The sequence below is a fragment of the Lucilia cuprina genome, chromosome 5 (genome assembly GCF_022045245.1).
Source record: "Lucilia cuprina isolate Lc7/37 chromosome 5, ASM2204524v1, whole genome shotgun sequence".
Classification (NCBI taxonomy): Eukaryota; Metazoa; Arthropoda; class Insecta; order Diptera; family Calliphoridae; genus Lucilia; species Lucilia cuprina.
The window spans coordinates 51,539,748-51,549,395 of record NC_060953.1 but is presented as its reverse complement, the minus strand read 5'-3'; the positions used below and the strand labels follow the sequence as shown (position 1 = coordinate 51,549,395).

Below are 9,648 nucleotides of genomic sequence, written 5' to 3'. Positions count from 1 at the left end.
CTAAAATCGTTACGTCATAACATATTTAACTTTTTAGTTAAATATGTTTTTTTCTAAGTCGTTACGTCAAAACATATTTAACTAGGAATATTTATCTTCACACACATCGATTATAGGGATAAAGTTTGTTGCTTATGCAGACGCTATGATCACACAAGTATCAGAAATGTTTCAAGGCGTCATTAATGAAATTATGTCTATTGTACGGGTACTATTCAAATAATAATTGGTTCAATAAGTAACTCCAAGTAAGGTTAAAGATCTAGGTACGATTCTGGACTCCAAACTATCATAGTAACTGAACAGATAGTGGGGAATAAAATAATAACCTATCTAAGATATTCAAGTGATATGGAAACTTATTCAAAACATAGTTAAATGTAATTACACACCCAGCAAAAAAACAACTTCTAAAAAATCGAAAAAGAAGTAGAATTTACTTCATGGAAGCACTTAAAAGAACCTGAAAAAGTGATAATTTAAACATGCTTGTCATTGTAGCGATGTTCTTTTTAGTTGATTCCAAATTCACTACATTTGAAGCTATTCTCTGGAATTAATTTTTTGTTATTTTTTTTTGGAAATTATTAGAAAGTTATGACTTAAATAAAATTTATGAAACAACTCCGAAATAAATATATACCTTCAAGTTTTTACAAAATTAGCTTCTTTGGAAGTTAAAAAACATCACTTCTATAGAAGGTTAACAAATTCACTTAGTGTTACTTTTGAAGTGGTGATAAATGTTATTCTTATGGAAGTACTTAGTTTTATTTTTGTTGGGCAGCTATAATACTTTGTGCTCTTGTATATAGCCCCCGGGGCTATATTACGTTAATGAAAACCCTATCTTGTTGTTATTGCTATACCAAAGAGGTAATACTTATACCTCTAGTTTGTCGGGATTATAAACTGATGATGATCCAAAGTATCCTCGATTATTTGAGACACGTACCCACGGAAACCATTAGCACATAGGTATATTTTCGGACTTGTCCCGGTTATTTGAGAGGTGGGTGGCTCTGGTATAAACCAAATCTCAAGAGAAGAGAATTTCGGTTAAAAAGTACACTGTAAAGTCTATAATTTGATATAAGTTGGGTGCTGTTGCTGAGACAACAGATATCCCGCAAAGAAAAAACTGTTGGTCTTAGCATTGGAAATGAGTTGATACCAAATATATATGATACGGGATTGATTGGGATTGGGGTATGCATATAATACCCATCCTTATATCTAGATTGAGTGTCTCAGAAAAATGACATAGGTGTAAATAATGATGGATACCATTGAATTTTCCACCTTTGTTCAGATATTTAGAAAACGATCAAGGATTCTATATATGTTGAAATTAGGCAATTAATTCACACACATACTCTAGACCAGAGATAGGCATAGAGCTCTCTTTTAAGCTTTCTTTTATACTAATACGTACTTAAACTCATAAATGTTAAAAAACAAACACAACCAGCCAGAGAACTATTACCTTACTCTCTGCGGATACTTGTTTTAGATCAATAGAACTCTTTGCCTATCTCTGCTCTAGATTATACACTAAGCTATATACTAGAGAAACCAAATGTCGAGAGTAAAGAATTTTGTTTAAAAGATACACTTGAAAGTCTATAATTCGGTATAAGTCCAGTGCTGTTGCCGAGCATAACATAATGGGGCTGTGGTGAGTCTTCTAATAAGATCACTCTGTAATTATAAAAGTTACACCGTAAAGTATGGCCGACACGGGAGTTGTTTATGTAAAGCTCTTTTGGTTTTTACACAATTTTACTACTTTCAGTAGTGTTTGTGATCTTCATTTAATAAACTTTTGCACTTCACTTATCAAACTCTAGTTTGGGGCCCTTCGCAGTTAGTACTATGGAAATAAACATGCAGAGGAGCTACCAAGAATGGGTTCGACATTGGTTATCATCAACGCTATTTCAGCAGGAACTTCCTATGGATCCCGAAGATAGATGAAATAATCTAGACAGAAGTAGAGGTACTAAGTTAATATGACCTTCTTTCTTTAACGTACTAGTGTATTCTGTACATATAAGTCCCACGATCATTGAAGGGTTAATTTGAATATCTTCCTACAAAAAATCCAAACCAAAATTAAAAATCCATAATTTCTAACGAAATCAAACCCCAAAAATCAAATCATGAATGAAAAATGTTTTAATTCTAAGACACATAGATTTTTATCATAGATTTTATAAATTTTCGAAAAATTTAAAATTTATCAACTTATCTGAATAAGGACAAGTTAAACAATGTTCTAAAAACACTCTCACTTTTTAGACAAACACTCAATAACCATTTATAACAACCCACAATCACATCACATCGTACGTGATGATCCTCGAACAAGATCGCGTCATTTATTGTTATAATTTATATGCTGGAAGTAAATGTAATATCAAGGAAAATCTTATAAATAAGAAAAATAAAATCAATAAATTCCCAGTAAAAAAACTCATATCTAGTCTATATTGAATGCAACTAAATTCATTTGAAATCCAACTAAGAAATCAGAGAGAGAGAGAGGAAGCCATAAACTACAAATTTAATAACAACAAAATCTTAACAATCTTTTTTTTTAAAGGTCAGGTCAAACAAAGTTAGACAAACATACAAACAAACAACAAGTTGGTAGTTAAGAAGGGGAGGAACCTAAAAACCAATAAAAAATGACAGTAGGTGATAAAATAACAAAACGACATTATTTTATATTTTTAGTTTGTCCTTAACTTGAACACACTAACCTATCTTAAGCGTATCTTATAGATAACAAACAACACCTAAAATAACAACAACAACAACAGAAGATCCTTGTATTTGTTTTATCAATTTCAATATAACAGTATTTTTTTCTTATTCTTTTGTTTAGTTTCATGTTATTTTTGTTGATATCTATTGATTGTGTATTTTGATAGGACAGTAGTTTGTATGTTATTAAGAATTTTAGGCGTATAATGATTTAGTTCATAATTTGTTACTTATTTTTAGTTGTTTTAGTTATTTTTTTTTAATTTTTAGTAGACAAAAACAACCACAATATTATTGAATATCAACACATACAATATAAATGAAGCAATAAAAATCATTAAATGGAGACAGTGAATTTAACTGAAATAAATTCAGATATACATAGATTCCAATACAATACCTCTCTCAGATGGTTATCATTGAAGGCGTTTGTTGGTTTTTGAAAATAAAAAAAAAACTACTTCAACAGATGATGAGCTATATTATGTTCAAATATTGCATAGAGATGGTGGATATTATATAGAATTTGTTTTCCAAGGAATGTTACCTTGATGATCTTACCCCATCTTGGTGCTAGTGCAATCCTAGGGAAAATACCTCTGACGGGACTATAAACTGTTGAAGGCAAATGTATTTTAGGACTTTTCTTTGAGTGATTTGCACTGGGGAAAGTTGGACAGAAGACTTATAAAATGTAAAGTTTACACACGGAATAAGTTCGGTCTTGTTGCCGAGACAACAGATGCCCCACAGACTTTTAGACTAACGTGTCGGATGAATATATGTGTTCTAGGTTAAAAAGTAATCAACTTATATTATTTTTTTATTTTTCCTCATTTTTATAGTTTGTATGAAAAATTTTCGGTTTTTGGGGGGAAATTTCCCTTTTTCTACCCAACGTGAATACGCGCCTGATAGTAATGGATTTAAGACATCTTATAAATGTGACACCTTTCAGTTTTCATTCTTTATACGGATATGTTCAAGATTTACTCTAGATTTATCATAGTATGTTCTCTATAATTACGTACAAGTCCTCGTCTTATTTGAGCGATTCCTATTTGGATCTACCGATTACGTCTCAAGGTGCTAATACCATATCAACAGAGGTCACCTGTGTGGTTATAAATGGAAATGATGTTTTTGAATCTCATTAATAAACGAGGCAGAAATGGGCATTACCATGTACCTACAAAAATCGCCATCGGAAAAGTGGTGGTGGTCAGTCGGCTAATGAGCTCACCCTCCTGTTACAAAAGTACCTACATGGGTCAATAAACGAGGAAATAAATGCTCTCCATTCACTCAGAGTCTTTTCAATAAGTTTCTGAAAGTAATTTGAATGGTTTTTATGACATACCAGTACTCGAGATCTCTAATCTATTATCCTTATACCAACTCTTACCTCCATTATGTAGGGTATACATTAAAATCAATTAATTCCGGACGATGAAAGTCCCGAACATTCATAGACAAATAAGGAACATTTTATCTAAAAAGCAAAGTTCAAAATCATCCTGAAGTAACTACCTATGCACCCAGTATACGCATGCTACCTGATCTTAGAAATATCAACTCAATAATTTCCATATTGTTCCACAATCACTACATTTGCGGTGGTATAAGTTTACCTTGTGTGATTAGGAACTTTATCAACTTTTTCGCAATTTGGGAAACAATTTACATACAGCATTTATTACAGCACCAATTTAAAGCCAGAACAAATTTTACCGGCAACTGGTATTCCTAGAATTAGATTAAGGTGGTTCTGTAGAGAGACCGTAATTTAATTGATTCCTCTAGCATATTCATACCCAGGAAGTAACAACTCATGAACCCAGCACTCGATCAACTCAAACTCGGGAATTAAATAATTAAAAACCCATGAACCCAGTACAAGCATGCTATCTGGTCTTTAAAATATCAACTCAATCCTTTCAACATAGCAGCCAACAAACCACATGATCTGCATCAACAGCTAGCGAGGACAAGTTGTTGACAATTGCTTTTTCAAGCATCAGATTCAGATGGTTCTTTAGTGAGACCACAAGCCAATTGATTTCTGTAGCACATCCATACCAAGGTGAGAACAGGATGCGTTATGATTAATTAATTGCGGATGATGCGAATCCCGAATATTCAAATATCAAACCAAACCTTTTTATACACTCTATTTGTGGTGATATCTGTTCACCCTGTATCATCAGACTCTTAATCAACTTTCTCGCAATTTGGGTAGCAACCAACAGTCTTAGGGTTATAACTATCGATCTGCTGCCAGCCACATCAGTTTGGGATGGTACTCTCGTGAGACCACAAGTCAATTGATTCCTCTGGTACATACATATCCGGGAATTGCAGTTATACCAATATGAGAATAATTTACCAAGGTCGAACTTTGTTAGGATTTTTTTTGTCTAAGCATCTCTATTCTATTCTCTTTCCCATCTTTTGTCTCACATTCGATAATCATGTTCTATGATTGTTCTTTTGCGCAACAGTTAATCTAATTTAAGCTCAGTCGTCTTATGGATAGCGCGTCCTGAATCGTTGTTATTTTGTGTTTTTATACCCTATACCACTATAGTGGGGAGGGTTTTATGCGTTTGTGCTGAAGTTTGTAACACCCAAAATATTGGTCCTAGACCCTGCTTAAAGTACACCAATCTCCTCAGAATCACTTTCTGAGTCGATTTAGCTATGTCCGTCTGTCCGTCCGTCTGTCTATCTGTGTCCATGTAAACCTTGTGCGCACGCTAATTTTCAAGATAATTTGATGAAATTTGGCACATACTCTTTTTTTGGTTCAAGGACGATGGGTATTGAAAATGGTTGAAATCGGTCCATTATTTCCCCTAGCCCCCATACAACCGTACCCCTTGAATCGGGCCTTTAGGCTCATAAGTACGTTAAATGTTTTATAATGTCAACAAAAATCAGCAAAAATTAGTTTTATAGAACAATAAATGACAATACTAATTTTTATTGTGATCAGGCCTCATTTGACCCTAGCCCCCATACAGACTCCCCTTCAGAAAATGTCTTGAAAGTCAAAATTAACTTATAATTACTTATAAAACGATTAAAATCTACATAAATGACTTTGAAGTAGACGTAAATTCATCTACCAAAATTTATAAGGATAGGCCCATATTTACCCCTTCTCCGCTCATAGGGGAGAAGGGGTAAATATGGGCCTCTTGCAGAAAATCTCTTTTTTTGTCAACAATAAGTAAAAATATTCCACAATAAAACAAATTAAATGTTTTATTTAAAAAAAATCAAAATTTTAACATACTGACTGATGTAGGGTATCATATGGTCGGCAATGTCCGACTATAAATTCATACTTGTTCATTACTCTAACGGTTAGTGAGTTTCGTATTTTTTAATGGAAGGAAATCAGTTTTTAAAACTGAATATATGATTATATTATTTGTAAACTAAGACGATTATGAAGTGACAGATATCCTTCATAGAAATAAAGAACTAGTCACGTGACTAGTTTTTTTATAGATCACTTCATAATAGCCTGCTTTAGGTGACTTTGAATATAATTTTCTATTATTATTTGCACTAACTGTTTCCAAATTCAATGCACATAATTGTATTAAACAAATAAACATACACATTCTTGGCAAGCATATCTGCCTATCAACCGTTTTTTACTTTACTCCACCAATAACTTCAAACTTTATTTTTTTCTACTAAATCAAAAAATTACCTAAAAAGAATAAAAAATCTGCTGAAGGCTATAATTTTAAATGATGATGGACTGTATGACATTTTTCCGCTTCAAGCTGCCACTAAACCTAACAAAAAACAACAACAACAACAATAAACAAACTCAGCATGATCGTAAATTTAGTCACAATTTAAGAAAAACTTTAACCAAAAAAACTCAACTGAGTTTTAAATTTATATCACTGGTAAATGGTGTAGAATAAGAAAAGGAAATACACACACATACACATACACTACTATGGGGTTCGTTAAAATCGGTGATAATTCTTAAGAACTTTAAAATTTCTTTCTTAACTGATTTAATTTAAATTTTTTTTCACTTTATTTGTTGTTGTTAATATTTTGAATTTTTTTATATCAACATTTTAAGAAGTTTTCATTTATTTTTATGAGTTATTTTAGACTACTTTTTTTATTAAAATTTCTCAAAAAGAACCTTTTTTTCGAGGTTCCTGTTGTTGTTGGCTTCAAATAAAAATTAAAATGTATTTTAATGTCATTGTTGTTGTTGTTTTTGTCGTTGGCCTTAAATTGTGGTAAAAGTAATTTGAGATGTAGACACACAGAGCTCAAAAAAAAAAAATAACATGATCTTGATGATCATAAAGATGCTGCTGCTTCATATTGCTTGCTTCCACAGAGAGCAATCTCTCCATGCAGGCCCTAAATTTTATGACTGCATTAACTGCTGCTGTTGGATGCATTCAGTACCGTGTTCTTATTAACTGTTATAGAATTTTATGACTTTCGGTGGCAGCCAATGACACATTACAAAGTTTTTGTTGCTATTACTGCTGCTGCAGTTGTGACCGTTTTATGTGTGAATATGTATCTTGTATCTTGTCCAATGATTTCATTTTTATTTGTGGGAATTACATTGAAATTTGTATACGAGATGACAAGATAAATAAAAGTTTAAATCATTTTTTGAGGGCTTTTTTAAGAAGTGTGTAGTTTATTTTTCATCAGATGACACACGTTAACAGCGAACGGCATAAGTCAGGAAAAATTGTGTAAATTAAGTTAAGCACGGCTTGGAGGCAGTTAATGTCATGTACTATTTATTGTAGAAATGTGTGTAACAAGTAAATTAAGGGCATTTTATTTATTAGATGTAAATAAAGATACTTTAAACGTAATGGAACTGTAGCAGTATTACTATTGAGACCTTAGAGCCTAAATGCAGTGCCGTTTTTAGAAAGGTTACCGGTCGAATCAAATTATATATGGTTCAGTGTACTCCACAGTCTAGTCTATAGTCTAGTCTATAGTCTAGTCTATAGTCTAGTCTATAGTCTAGTCTATAGTCTAGTCTATAGTCTAGTCTATAGTCTAGTCTATAGTCTAGTCTATAGTCTAGTCTATAGTCTAGTCTATAGTCTAGTCTATAGTCTAGTCTATAGTCTAGTCTATAGTCTGGTCTATAGTCTAGTCTTTGGTCTAGTCTATTTTCTAGTCTAAAGTCTTGTATATTGTCTTGTCCATAGTCCATAGTCGTGTCCATAGTCTAGTCTATAGATTTCTCTATAGTCTAGTCTATAATCTAGTCTATAGTCTAAATTACAGTTTAGTCTATAGTCTAGTCTATAGTCTAGTCTATAGTCTAGTCTATAGTCTAGTCTATAGTCTAGTCTATAGTCTAGTCTATAGTCTAGTCTATAGTCTAGTCTATAGTCTAGTCTACAGTCTAGTCTATAGTCTAGTCTATAGTCTAGTCTGTAGTCTGGGCTATTGTGTAGTCTATAGTCAAGTTTATAGTCTATAGTCTATTATATAGTCTAGCCTATAGTCTGGTTTATAGTCTAGCATATAGTCTAGTCCATAGTCTAGTCCATACTCTATATTCTATACTATAGTCTAGTCTGTAGTCCAGTCTATAGTCCAGTGTATAGTCTAATCTAAAGTCCAACCTATATTCCAGTCGAAAGTCTAGTCCATTGCCTAGTCTACAGTTTAGTCCATAGACTAGACTAAATTAAATTATTCACAAAAATATATCCCCTAATCTAATCGAATTCCCTATTAGATTCTAAAACGAAAACCCCTTAGAAATGATTTAGCTGAGGTTTGGTAATCATAAGTTAAATGACAACTTTGACAATAAGATGTTTTAAAAAGCAAAATTAAAACGAAAGAAAGTCTTCTTCTCTTGTTCGTTGTAACAACTCAGGGAACAAATCAAAAACATTTCAAACATACGGGAACATATTGACATGGTTGGATGTACATATGAAATGGATGGAAACATGGATATAAAAGTGGCGCTATGTTTTATATTATTTTTTCTCTGCGGATTGCTACTGTCTTGTTGTTGTTGTCATTTTTAAACAAAAGTCACGAGATAAATCCAATTAGTCTGATATTTGTACTTTTTATGCGACAATTCTCATTAAAACACAATAATAACAACAGCAACAACTGCAACATAACATTGCAAGAAATCCTACATAACTAAACAGCAGCTAAAACAAACACAAGCAGCAAATATTGACAACAACATAACACAGTATGAGCAAAGTTTAACATCACAAGTATAAACGACAATTGTCATTAGGTTTAAGCTCAACAACAACAACAAAGTCAACTATGGGCGGACAGACAGAAATACTTTAACAAAATCAAAGCTACTAAATGAATTTTTTAAAAAAACCGAAAACAGCACCTCATAGAGATTGAAAGACAACAACAATAGCAATAATAATAAAAAAATATGTAACATCATTGGTACATTATTGTGTTGTTTCCAGGACGGACTTCATGGAACAGAGGTTCTGTATGGTCACATGCACTTTTATAACATATGAGATGCGCCTCAATAATTTTATGTTAAATAATTCAATATCATCATACATTTATTACTACAACAAAAATACTTAAATACAACAATAACAAGAAAAACAATTGTAATAAGAACAACAAAGATAACAACACTAATAACAAGAAACACTGTAACAACAACAACAACTACTTTAACAGCAGTAATCACATTAAACATGTAATGGTATGGAAGTCAGAGGTTCCCAGAATTGAACAAGAACTGAACTAGAACTGAACTAGAATTGAACTAGAACTGAACTAGAACTGAACTAGAACTGAACTAGAACTGAACTAGAACTGAACTAGAACTGAACTAGA

The 9,648-nt window shown here is 32.3% G+C and overlaps 1 protein-coding gene across 2 annotated transcripts in view; it reads left to right on the top strand.

The window, feature by feature from the left end:
- Window positions 1-9,648, top strand: part of LOC111677251 (protein trachealess) — an 88,162-nt gene that overhangs the window by 31,871 nt on the left and 46,643 nt on the right. The gene's annotated exons all lie outside the window — the stretch shown is intronic.